The sequence below is a fragment of the Choloepus didactylus genome, chromosome 18, assembly GCF_015220235.1.
Source record: "Choloepus didactylus isolate mChoDid1 chromosome 18, mChoDid1.pri, whole genome shotgun sequence".
Lineage (NCBI taxonomy): Eukaryota > Metazoa > Chordata > Mammalia > Pilosa > Megalonychidae > Choloepus > Choloepus didactylus.
Window position 1 is genome coordinate 15,661,574 of NC_051324.1, and position 13,504 is coordinate 15,675,077.

Here is a 13,504-nt window from a genome sequence, read left to right on the forward strand (position 1 = left end):
GCTAGGCCTCCCTATAATTGTGCCTAAGAGCCTCCTCCCGAATGCCTCTTTGTTGCTCAGATGTGGCCCTCTCTCTCGAGCTAAGCCAACTTGAAAGGTGAAATCACTGCCCTCCTCCCTACGTGGGATCAGACACCCAGGGGAGTGAATCTCCCTGGCAACGTGGAATATGACTCCTGGGGAGGAATGTAGAGCTGGCATCGTGGGACGGAGAACATCTTCTTGACCAAAAGGGGGATGTGAAAGGAAATGAGATAAGCTTCAGTAGCAGAGAGATTCCAAAAGGAGCCAAGAGGTCTCTCTGGTGGGCACTCTTACGCACAATTTAGACAACCCTCTTTAGGTTCTAAAGAATTGGGGTAGCTGGTGGATACCTGAAACTATCAAACTACAACCCAGAACCCATGAATCTCGAAGACAATTGTATAAAAATGTAGCTTATGAGGGGTGACAATGGGATTGGGAAAACCATAAGGACCACACTCCACTTTGTCTAGTTTATGGATGGATGAGTAGAAAAATAGGGGAAGGAAACAAACAAACAAACATACAAAGGTACCCAGTGTTCTTTTTTACTTCAATTGCTCTTTTTCACTTTAATTATTATTCTTATTATTTTTGTGTGTGTGCTAATGAAGGTGTCAGGGATTGATTTAGGTGATGAATGTACAACTATGTAATGGTACTGTGAACAATCAAATGTACGATTTGTTTTGTATGACTGCGTGGTATGTGAATATATCTCAATAAAATGAAGATAAAAAAAAAAGGCAGTTCCTCAACTCTTGCTATGTGTCAGAGATGGAGTACAGGGAATTAATTCTTTGGCCTTCGTCTTACCTAGTTTCCTTCTCTCATCTCATTTCATAATGGCAGCAACATATTTCTGTCTTAATAGACAGAAATAGTCTTAATAGACTGACCCATCAGGAATGCTATCCCAGTGGTTTTTAAGTTTCCAGTCAAAACCATTAAAGGGTTGTATAATCAGTTTAGTGGGTCACAATCAGCATTTTAAAATGTATCACACTTAAAAAGAAGGAAGGTGCGGTCGCAGTTGACTCGTCTGGGGGGGGGGTGGCGGCCGGTTGCTAAATCCTAGGCTCTCAGGATTGCTTGGAGGGTACCGGCGGCGGGGGCTCTTTCCCGGAGGCGAGGGCGAGGCGGGGGACTTGGCCAGGTCCCCGGCGGAGGCGTGCAAAGTATGGAGGGCGGCGAGAAAGGAACAGGCGGGACACGATTCTTTTAGGGTGAAGAAACCAAGAGAGCTTATTAGGGGAGAGTACAAGCTTATATCGGGCGTTTAGAGGGCGGGGTAGCTGTAGAGGTTAAAGGCTTGGATTGGTTCTGAGAGGGCGCGGAGGTTGATTGAAAAGGGGCGAGAGTTGCTCCGGTAACGGTGTCTGGCAACAATGTATGCGCACTGGTGGTAATGGCAGTTGCACTGGCAACGGGGAGTGTCCGGGCAAGATAAGGGGGTGGGGAAAAGGCGGTTCCCTCCGGCAAGCCTCCCCTAACAGTGTTATTTTGGGTGAGGAAATGGGGCCTGCCTCCAGCCTCACTTTCCCAGGCCCGGGGGGCTGCGGAGGGCGCTGTCGCCCGTGCCCACCACCCTCCCCAGGGGCTGATCAGGTCCCCCAGCCCAGGCCCGCCAAGTTGAAGCACGTAATCAGTGTCCCGCATTTCCCCCTTCTTTTCTAATTAAAGGAAGAAGCTTACCAGAGAGGCCCGCTAAGGGATGAGGGAAGGGGGAGGCCGGGGAGGGGAAAAAGGGGTTGACGGTGGCTCAGCGAGGCTGGAGCTCGGCGTTGGTGTGGCGCCCGGGCGCTCGACAGGGGCCTTGCTGCTTGCGGGATGGACGAGGGTGGGGGGTTTAAAGTTGGAGGTTCAGAGAAGCTGGAGCTCGAGGTTGGTGCGATGTTCAGGCGATCGAGAAGGGCCTCGCGGTCGGCGGGTTGACCGGTGGCGGTGAGGTCGCGGAGGGTTGGTTGTCATCTCGGAGTAGGGAGCGTCAGAGGTGGCGAGTCGCTGGTACTGGACTTGCACGAACGAGGAGAAAATAGCATCCGTTTGTTTCCTTACAAGCTGGACAATTCTGCGGATAATGCAGGGTCCTAAGGTGAGAGCTAGAATAATCATTAGAAGGGGGCCGAGGAGAGGGAGGAGGTAAGGGAGGAGGGGGGTAAAGATGTGGGACCAATAGCTGGTGGCTTCACGGTTTCTTTTGCGTTGTTCCAGTCCCTCTCGGACCTTCTTTAGGCTGTCCTCGGCGAGACCTGTGGAATTGGCATATACACAGCACTCTTCTCCTAGGGCGGCGCAAAGGCCTCCTTCTTTGAGGAGGAGAAGGTTGAGACCTCGGCGGTTTTGGAGCACTACCTCAGAGAGGGAATTGACAGAATTTTTAAGATGGGAAATAGCGTCTTGTAGGTGACGAATGTCCTCGTCAACAGCCGCCCGGAGGTGAGTTAGGGCGGAGCCTTGACTGGCTAATGCAGCGATTCCGGTGCCAGCGCCTGCAAGACTTAGGAGGGAGGCAATTGTGAGGACGGTGATGGGCTCTCGCTTTTGCAGTGGGGCAGAAGCTGCAGTTGTTTCCAGGCGGAGGAAGAAGTTTTCCTCGCTATGGTATAGGACCCTAGGGATGAGGACAATTAGGAGGCAAGTTTCATTAGTTGTATTGAGGGTTTGCACGTTAAGGCAGGGGGTAAGCCCTGTAGAGGAGCAGAGCCATTGGGAGGAGTTATGAGGGATGAGAAATTTGGCAGAGCTGCTGGGAGATGAGTAGTTGGCACAAGCTGTGAGGTTGGGAGAGTTACTTGAGCGAGGGCGGATGCACTTTCCTGTAAAGGAGACTGAATGAAAGGTTAGGGGGACGGCAGAGGTATTCCAGTTGCATTCCGAGGGGCTGTCCTCTGTGTTTTCTGAAAAGGAGAGGTTGGAGGCAACTGGCTCATACAGGGGGGAGGAAGTGGAGAGGCAAAGCCAACAAGAGGAGGTAAGATTGGGGTTGGAGGAATTCACTGAGGTGAAGGCCGCTTGGATAAGGCCGAGGAGGGGAGAAGAGTAGCGAGAGGAGTAGCGAGAGGGGGGTAGAGGAGGTCGGGGTGGTGGGGTTGGCGATGCGTTGTTTGCAGCCGAGGTACGGTTTTCGGGTGTGCTGCTTGTACTCGAGGTGCGGCTGGGGGGCTGTGGAAAAAGGGGGTTAATGACTTGGTTGGGACTTATGCCAGAGGGTGTTTTTAATGCAGTATTTTGGCCTGGTTGGTTTGCAGCCTCTTTTTTTATGAGAATATGCGTGGGAAGGGGCCACTGCTCCACCCATATAGGTTCCTCAGTATCCCACTGCAGAGGAACGGGCGCTGGAGGTGTTAAACGAGCAGTGGCACACATTATTGGGGGGGCTGCGTGGTAAGCACTGCCCCAGAGGCAGCGAGGATGTCACGGCCCCATAAAATTTGGTCTATGGTGTGTAGAAATAACGGGCGGAAGGTGCCTGAGTGGCCCTCCTCATCTTCCCACTTAATGGGCCCTATGGCCTGAAGAGAGGTGGAGGTACCAGTGGCTCCCACTACCGAGGGACCATCGAGAACCATGCACATGGTGGCATACTGAGCGGGCATGCAAGAGACTTCTGCCCCTGAATCGAGCGTGCCCGTGTACCATTGCCCGCCTATTCTTAACTTACGAGTAGGCTTCTCTGGAGTGATAGGGACTGTCCAGAGAAGCGTTTTACTGCCGGTGAAGTGATTAGTTTTATTAGAACCAGTCGGCACGCTGCCTCTTAGGGGCGGGGCTGAGGCTTGCCCCGCTTGGAGTTTAAAGCTTGCTCAGTGCCCTGGCGCTGACTGCCGTCAGGGCACCAGGGATAGCAGAGGTTTTTTAAGCTATCCTTGCTAATATCTCTGGGGCTGCTCTTGCAATCGCGCGCCCAGTGATAGCCACGCTGGCAGCGTGGGCAGGGAGTGGGAGGGGGGCGCCCATTGCGTTGCCTGAAAGGCGGGCGGTTGACCTCTGCATTGGGGCACTCCCGGGCAAAATGACCGCTCTGCCCGCACTTAAAACAACCGGTGGTGGCGGCTAAGGCGGCAGTGACAGCGCCAGAGACAGCCTGGGCTAGGGACGCGGCAGCTGGGTCAAAGGCGCTGCAGGCGAGAACCCAGTCATCTAGACTTTTTTCCCGCAAGGGGAGAATGGCTTGCTTACAGGGGGGGTTAGCCCCTTCTAGAATGAGTTCCCGGGTGAGAGCTAGCTGGGCTTGGGGGTTGCTAACTTTTCTAGCGCAGGTTTCTTCGACCCTGGATACGAAGGTGGCGAAAGGTTCGTTTGGCTCCTGGAGGAGCTTGGTAAAGTTGTCAGGTCGACGGGCAGAGCAGTTGGCAAACGCGCGTAAGGCGATGCCTCTGAGGATAGTCCAGAAGGTGGCAGGGACATTAATATAAGCAGACGCATCTAGAAACACTCCCGTGCCTAGATAGGCTTCGGGGTGATGATAGACTCCAGTGGCTGCGTCTTGCTCACTTTGCTTAGCTGCTTCCGCCTGGAAGTGAGCACGCCAATCAACAAACTGGCCGGGGTTAAGAATGGAACGGGCAAGCGAGGCCCAGTCTTGGGGGATGCAAAAGTCCATGCCGAGATCCTGCAGTATTTGGGAAGCGTATGGGCTACCTAACCCGTCCTCTTTGACGGCCCTGCGAAGCTGCTTGATAGTATCAGAGTCAATGGGATACCAGTTATACGGTTTCTGTGGTGTGGGGGTAAGGTTAAGAGGAAAGCAGCGAAAAGCACGAGAGAAAGGAGGACGCGCTTGCAGAGGGCTTGGCGCGGGAGTGGGGGTAGGGGGAGCGTTGCCCCAAGGGTTGCCTTGAGGTGTAGAAGGCAGCCAGGGGTTGTTAGTCGGCAGGGTGGGAGGAGCGGCGGCAGCTGCCGGTAGCGGCTCCGAGGGGGAGCTCGCCGGAGGGGGAGGCGGAAGTGGGAGGCCCCAAGCGTCACAAGACGGTGGCGCGGTGGGAGTGGCTAAGGCATAAGATGGTGGACTAGCTCCGCCCTATGAAAGGGCGGGGTAAAGCGCTTGCGGTTTCCGGCCCAGCTTAGGGCTGACGTCATCGCCGGAGCACTTCCTCCCCTCGATGGAAGAAGGAGGAGGAGGAAGTTCGCCATCTTGGCGAGGCTCAGTGTTATTTTGTTTTTTGGGAGTCACTTCGAGTGCGTTGTTAATCTGCTCGACTAAGGACTCTGTGTCCAAATCGTGGTCTACATTAGTATCGCTGTCTGAATCTGTTGACTGGGTTGATAGGGCCTCCTTGGATTTAATGGGGCCTCAGTCAGGGGGGAGGGAGCCTTGAAGGCAGGAGCGGACGGTTATTAAGGTGGGGAGCAAGCCGGGAGGGTAGCGCTTGCTCTCATGTTCCATGGCGTTGGTGACCCGATCAATAAGGCGATCATAAGTAACAGGGTCCCAAAGATGGCAAGTGGTGAGCCATGGGTTAAAGGGCAGCAGGAGGTCCCAGTATACTTGCAGCTGCCGGACAGACACCTTACAGCGATGTGTGTCTAGGAGACCAGCCAGAGCACGAACTTGGGGTGCTTGGCGTGCAGATAGACGATTACCCATAGCAGAGTGAGAAAAGAAAAAGGGGGGTTGATTATTGAGTAAAGAAAATGAGGTAAACCGAGGAAACGGCGAGAATAGAAGGCAGGAGCCTCTAGTAGCGAGAGCAGTTTGGGGGGGGGCGGTCGCAAAGAGGCACACCGCGCGAAACAAAGAAACAAAGACACAAAGGACCACAGCAAAGTAATGGAGGGGAAGAGGGAAAGCTACTGGAGGAAGAGTGTTAGGAGGAATGGGGGGACATAGGAAGAGAAGACGAAAGGTAGTCGGGGTTAAGAGTTAGGTTAACGCGGGAAAGGAAGAGCGGCCCGGGCGCGGAGCGGCGTGGGAGAGGCAGCTCCGGACGTGGAGCGGCGAGGGAGAGGCGGCTCCGCGGGGTGGCGAGGGAGAGGCGGCCCTTACTTTGCAGGCGAGGAGAAGGGGAGCTGGAGAGGCGTCCGGGCGAGCGGGTGGTTTTACTGGACCGCTGCGTGGAGAGGACTTTTAATTCCAGGGGCCCCACGTTGGGCGCCAGTTGCGGTCGCAGTTGACTCGTCTGGGGGGGGGGTGGCGGCCGGTTGCTAAATCCTAGGCTCTCAGGATTGCTTGGAGGGTACCGGCGGCGGGGGCTCTTTCCCGGAGGCGAGGGCGAGGCGGGGGACTTGGCCTTTTTTTTTTTTTTTTTTTTTTTTTTTTTTTAGGGTGAAGAAGCCAAGAGAGCTTATTAGGGGAGAGTACAAGCTTATATCGGGCGTTTAGAGGGCGGGGTAGCTGTAGAGGTTAAAGGCTTGGATTGGTTCTGAGAGGGCGCGGAGGTTGATTGAAAAGGGGCGAGAGTTGCTCCGGTAACGGTGTCTGGCAACAATGTATGCGCACTGGTGGTAATGGGAGTTGCACTGGCAACGGGAGCTTGTACTCTCCCCTAATAAGCTCTCTTGGTTTCTTCACCCTAAAAGAATCGTGTCCCGCCTGTTCCTTTCTCGCCGCCCTCCATACTTTGCACGCCTCCGCCGGGGACCTGGCCAAGTCCCCCGCCTCGCCCTCGCCTCCGGGAAAGAGCCCCCGCCGCCGGTACCCTCCAAGCAATCCTGAGAGCCTAGGATTTGGTAACCGGCCGCCACCTCCCCCCGCCCCAGACGAGTCAACTGCGACCGCAGGAAGGGAGAGTGGAAAGGAGGGAGGGAGGGGAGATGGAAGAAGGAAATAAGGGAGGAAAGAAAAGCTTGACAATTTATTTATGACCCAGATATCAAAGTTTTTATTCTAATCTTGCTGCAAGGGAATAGACTCTACTAGGCCAATTCAACAAATGTCTCTTGGTAAGTACATTTTATAGGAAAAGAAAATGGTTAGATAATCAGTATTAAAACAGATACTGAAAAAAAAATTTTCTGGTTAAGGATTATAAGACTTATTAAAAGACTTGTTAAAGGCCATTCATTCCCTCCCAAGGCTGACATTAGCAGAGTGTATAGGCAGCTAGTTTCTCAGGAAAGGTCTTAATCCCGTTAAAACCCATCAGAAAAATTGCTTAAGCGTTGTGCCAGTTAGGATGTATTATGTCCCCAAAAATGCCATGTTCTTTAATGCAGTCTTGTGGGGGCAGACCTGTTAGTGTTGATTAGGTTGGAATCTTTCAATTGAGTGTTTCCATGGAGAGATGACTCAATCAAGTATGGGCTAAATGTTTGACTGAATTATTTTCATGAAGATATGGAGCCCGCCCATTCAGGGTGGGTCTTGATTTAATCACAGGAGTCCTATAAAAGAGATCACAAACAGAAGGACCTCAGAGCAGATGAGAGTGACATTTTGGAGAGTGCTGCTGAACACAGACTTTTGTTTTGCTCCAGAGAAGCTAAGAGAGGACAAAATGCCCCAACAGCGACGTTTTGAAGAAAGCACAGGAGCTGAGAGAGGAGCTGGAAAACAACCCAGGATCAGCAGATGCCAGCATCATGCCTTCCCACCTAACAGAGGTTTTCCAGACGTCATTGGCTTTCTTTCAGTGAAGATATACTTGTGTTGATGCCTTAATTTGGACATTTTCATGGCCTTCAGACTGTAAATTTGTAACCAAATAAATCCCCTTCATAAAAGCCAATCCATTTCTGGTATTTTGCATAACGGCAGCATTAGTAAACCGGAACAAACCTATTATCAGAAACAGAATTGCTTCCCACAAAGAAGTTTGTGGCTTATATTCCAGAAATGTTCCTGACACAGCCAGATGTGGGATAATTTCTTTTTTTTTTTCCAGGGAAAAGTATATTTATACTTTTGTTTCAGTATGTGTGTACAGAATCTTGATGTAAACTGTAGTTCTTACTGCACATCACTATCAAAGGTATCTGAAAAAGCACAGTGCTGTTCAGGAGATCTGATCAAGGCCTCATGAATTCCAGGGATCACTAAATTGGACCTTGTCTGCAGGAAACCCCTCTATCTTTGCAAGCACCTAGGGAAGATTCTCCAGGATGTCTTCACAAACTTAACCTCTATATCTTTTAGACTCAAAGGTCTGATCATAGTTTTTGTACATCCTAGAGCAGATCTGCTTTTTGTCTTGTAAGATTTTGTTTACAAAAGAGTCCAGATGCTAACATAAAATCTTTGAAAATCTCAATCTAGTCTAATCCCTTTGTTTTACTCATGAGGACACTGAGGCCCAGAGTGAAAGCACCTTGCCACTCACACGGCATTCTGCCCACCTGCAATGGCATGTCCTACCAGTCCACCAGAACAGCAAAGATTTCCCCAGTGGGATTCCTATGTCTAGTTGTCTGTGGCCTGTCCATGTTCTCCTTTAAAAAGGCCAGGAGTGAGGCTTAAGTAATTAATTTACTCTTTGGTGTATATTAATTTAGCAGATTTTTTTGTCAGGTTCAGAGCCACTTTGTCCATTGGGCACAGTAGGCTAACTCCTAGGGTCCATGAGTCTTTCAAGGGCCTGCAAAAGTGTTTGAAGCCTGAAAAATTAATTGACCCCAAAATACAAAAAGAAAACAACAAAATTGAAATTTATAAGTCCTGTTGTGGATAAATTTTAATATGCGTGATATGATATGGATCAGGACCTCCAAAAATAAGAATATATAGGACCTAAAAAGGTCTTAAAACAGCTCTGCCAAGGTGGATATGAACTGATTTCTGATTCTGATGAGATTTTAGGGTAGGACTTCTCTCCAAATGAGACAAGGCCAATAAACTTAGCACAGCATTTGGCCCAGATGGCCTAGAGATAAGTTTTCTTTGTTTTCTTCTTTCCATCCTGTGACCAGACAACACATTTCTCCCCATCAGCTGAGAAACAAGGACAGCGATGATCTTTTGGATAGCCTTAAGTTAGTGACTTCAGCTCTCTAGGTCTCATTTCCCCACTATAAAATGAGGTGTTTGAACGAATCTCTTGATCAGCGATTCCCAAAGGAATTCAGATCACTGCCGGTGTGCAGGGTGATCTTAGGAACTAAGGAAACAAACTTCTTTTTAAATTTTAATAGTTACATCTTTATTTCATTGTGTTTTAGGAAATATGTATATAAATAACCTTTAAAATTTGTAATTTCACCAATATTATTACAGCTGTCGGGAGCATTTAAAACAATTTTTAGTGAATTGATTTAAAGAAAAATAATCTAATTCCATAAACAATTGGCCTTGGATGTGGCTAAAGGTTTGAAAGGGGTGTGGTACACAATGACTGAAGTTTGAAAAATGTTCTGGTTTGCTAGAGCTGCCTCTATGCAAAATACCAGAAATGGATTGGCTTTTATAAAGGGGATTTATTAGGATTACAAATTTACAGTTCTAAGGCCATAAAAATATCCAAAGTAAGGCATCAACAAAAGGATTCTGGAGGCCGATGGCATCCAGAACACCTCTGTCAGCTGGGAAGGCACGTGGCTGGCATCTGCTAGTCCTTTGCTTCTGGGTTCTGGTTTCAAAATGGCTTTTTCCAAAATGTCTCTGGGCTTCTGTCTCTCTTAGCTTCCCTCTCTTATCACCTGTGTATCCGTGCTTGATCTCCCAGGCATTTCTCTCTAAACATCTGGGGTCCTCTCTTAGCTTCTCTGGGGCAGACTCTGGGCTTCTTCTCTTAGCTTAGCATCTCCAAAGGTCTTTCTGTCTGCATCTCTAAGCATCTCCAAGTGTCTGAGTCTGTGTCAGCTCTTAGCTTCTCCCAGGGGCAAACACTGGATTAAATATCTTAGCTCCTCTCCAAAATGTCTCTCTCAGCTTCTCTGAACTCCTTCTCTCTGTGAGCTCTCTTAAAGGACTCCAGTGAACTAATTAAGAACCACCCTGAATAAGTGGGGTACATCTCCATGGAAATATTCAATCAAAAGGTCCAACCCCACAAGATTGTATTAAAAGATCATGGCTCTTCTGGGGCCCATAACAGCTTCAAACCAGCACAAGAAACTAGTATACTGATTTGCTACACTAAATTAATGTTTTCTGAATTTCAGAGGAAAACCTGGGGATGTGACATCGATTTAATGGATTGCAACCAGCATTTTTCTTATTACTGAAATAAAATTGGAAAATATGGAAAATCTCAGAATGCTCACACAAAATAAAGGTAAGACTTGTTTTGTGAAACTTCTTTGTACAGATTCACAATGTAAAATGTATTTCCTACTGGGAGTCACTGTCAAAAAAAGTAGGAGAAACTGTGCATCTCTGAAGTGTCTTCCACTACAGTGCCCATTGAGGCTGTGACAATCTTTAAGTTTGTGTCATAACAGAAAGTGGACAGCAGAGGTCAGACGATCCCTGTACCTAGCCAAACTTCTGGGGAATGCTAAGCAGGACAGAGAGGAGACCAGGCCTGAGATAACAGTTGTTAACCAAAAATCCAACCCTTTTGCCATCAGGGGCGACAGCTTCTGAGACAGAAAAGGCAATTGCCAGCACCCTGTTCCCCACAGGCATTTTGGCACTCTCCAAGGGGCAATTCTGCAGCCTCTTTCCATTCTCTGTCCCCAGATTGGATTCTCATGTCTCTAAATTTTCTAAACACTATAGGGTTGCTTCCGGCATCTAGTTTGGGTTGTTTTTTTTTTTCCACATCCCATAATGCAAGATTGGGCCCTAGCCATGTTCATCTTGGAACAAAGCATCTTTATTTGACATGCTTATGTTGACTCGGGGAGAACTCTCCTGTCCTCTCCACAGTTCTGAAGGGAAGTTCCAATACCTTTCCAAAAGGAGATTTGGTATATAAAAAGAGCAGTGAACATATAATGAGCACTTGCTCTCCTTCAGGCACTGTTCTAAGCACTTTGTGTGGATCACCTCGTGTATTCCTCACATCTTGATGAGGTAGCTCAGGATGCTGAGGTATAGAGCAGTTAAACAACTTACCCAAGGTTACACACTAGCAAGAAGCAGAGCTGCCTGAGATTCAAACCAGGCAGGCTGGCTCCAGAGCTTGTGTTCTTAACCACTAGCACTTCTGCTGGTTTAAGAGGAATAAATACCTATTCCTTATTGTATCCAGTTGAAAGAGTAGTGAGGATGCAGTGTGTACAGGAAAAATCCTAGAACTCAACAGAAGAGCAGAGGATATCCAAGCCCCAGACAGGAAGACCATGGGCACCACCTCACTCCGCTGATGAAGGGTTGTCTTTGTCAGAGGCAGCCTCAAGATCGGAACTAGAATCAAGGGGTGAAAAACTACAAGTAGATGCATTTGGGCTGAGTCAAAGGGAGAATTCTAAAAACTTACGTATTGTAAAATCTTAAATCTGTAGAAAAACATGGAAAGCATTACCCAACAGCCAGCCCCATTGAAATCCCAATACTATATTGTATCTGCTTCACATTTCTAAAGGAAACTTTTCTACCAATGGAGCCAGAACAACCAGAGGCTAGGCTGCCCATCTGCCACACAATGGTGAGGACTCTGACTCCTTGAACAAGAGCAGATAGGCTGATCAACCACTTAGGAAGAGATGTTACAGAAGGAATTTAGGTTAAACTGGACAGGAGGGCCTGGAAGATCCCAGGCAGCCTGAGATTGGAGAAGGTAGAAGAAAAGGTCCATGGGTCACCTCTCTCTCTCCTTCTGGCCCCTTGCCTAAGGCAACAAAAATGTTTCATCTCCCCCTTCCCAAACTGGCCTCCCTCTTCCCTGTCTCCTCCTCGCCGCACCTCACCCCATGCCACCCCTGTCTGCATTCACTGCTTAGATTTGCCCATCATGATAGTCTTTCAGACTATCCTTGCAGGCTCACTTCACCGAACCTGCACTTCCCAAAGTCTCTTCCTGCTACTCTCAGGTGTCAAATCCAGCAGCCGCTTCTTAGTGTCCATCCTCCCTGTAGCATTTGATGCTAAGGACCATCACCTCTCCATGAAGTTTTCTCTTCCCTTGATTTCCATGACCCTGCACTCAGTCTCCTTTCATTATGTCCTCACCCCTCACCACAAACCTCATAAATGTCGGTGGTCCCCAAAATTCTTTCCCCAGCTTTATTTTCTCAATTTACATGCTCCATACCAGCACTCACAGTCCCAACCACTGCCTGAATGCCGATGCCCCTCCAGCCCAGATCTCTCTCCTGAGCACCAGACTTTTGTAACCTGGATGTCTTATCCTCAATGAACTAATTTCTTTTTGTATTCAAAGTATCTTCTTGCCCACTGACTCCATCTTCTCACACTCCTCTGCCTACTTTTCCTCAGTGAATAACATACTAGTCCCCTGTAGGAAACCTGCATTATCTTTGACTTCTCTCTCACAGTGCCCCCACCACCACCACCACTACAAGTCAGTACAATGGGTTTACCTCATCTGCATTGTCTCTTGAAACCAGCCCCATAGCCATTGCCCTAATTCAGGGTTTCAGCATCTCTTGGTCTGGTCTCTCTTTCTTCTGATCCATCCTCAAAATGCCACCAAAATTGTGTTTTTAAAGCACATTTCACCCCCTTCCTCACACACCTTAAGTGCTTCTCCACCTCCTGCACTATGCTAGCCTGGCCTTGAATTCTCTGGCATCATCTGCCATTCTCCAACCACACCTTGCTAGAGCTCACTCCTGGGTAACACACTTTCTGTGACTTGATTTCAAGTCATGCTGGAGCTTCAACAGTGCTCTCTTGTAGGAGCAGGAAGAGGAGGCCACAGGGATAGGAGTTGGTAAAGCCAAAAATATTGCAGAAGTTGGTATCCTATGGTGGTGGCACACTAGGTATGGCTTGTCAGTTGTCCTTGTCTGGTCCAGTGGGCACTTCTGGATAAGAGTGTGGCCATGTACCAGGACCTGTCAAGCACATTAGTGTGCAGGGCCTAGATCCAATCCCAACTGACACCTTGAGCTCAAGGCAGGAGCCTAAGGGATGCAGGAGACATAATTCCTCATAGCCCAGGAGCAATGCCATGATCAAGGCCTGGCACCCCAATGCTGCTCCATTCGTGTCTCCTACCACTCCCCCTCACTCCTTTTCCACCTCACTGTCCTTCATGCTATTCCTTAAACATGCTGAGTTTATTCCTACCTCAGGGCCTTTGCACTTGCTATGACCACTGCCTAGAATGCTTGTCCCCAGACTTATTAATGATTTGCCTGAGGTTTTTCCTGATAAAACAACTCTCTCCTGCTCCCCCACTTCATCACTCTTATCCTCTAACCCCTATTTTATACTTCTCCATAGTACTTACTATAACAAGAATTTATATTATTTACTTTATTGTCTGTATCCCCCACTGGAGGGCAAGGACTTGTCTGTTTTCCGCTACATTCGCGGTCACCTACAATGGTAACAAACGAGTGAATGAGTGAATGGTCAAGATGAATTTCAGGGCCCTCAGCAGTTTGGACTCAGGCTGAGACTGCTTCTGAGCTCTCTGCTTCGATCTGAGTAGGACTGGCTAGCACTGAGGCCAGGCCACTGGCAGGGTCA

At 48.9% G+C, this 13,504-nt stretch overlaps 1 protein-coding gene across 3 annotated transcripts in view; it reads left to right on the top strand.

Moving 5' to 3' along the window:
* Positions 1 to 13,504, top strand: part of C18H17orf100 (chromosome 18 C17orf100 homolog) — a 108,610-nt gene that overhangs the window by 19,759 nt on the left and 75,347 nt on the right. For all 3 annotated transcript variants that reach the window (XM_037809606.1, XM_037809608.1, XM_037809607.1), the window contains exon 2: positions 10,063 to 10,175. The gene's annotated coding sequence lies outside the window, so the exon portion shown is untranslated. The remainder of the gene's footprint in view (positions 1 to 10,062; positions 10,176 to 13,504) is intronic.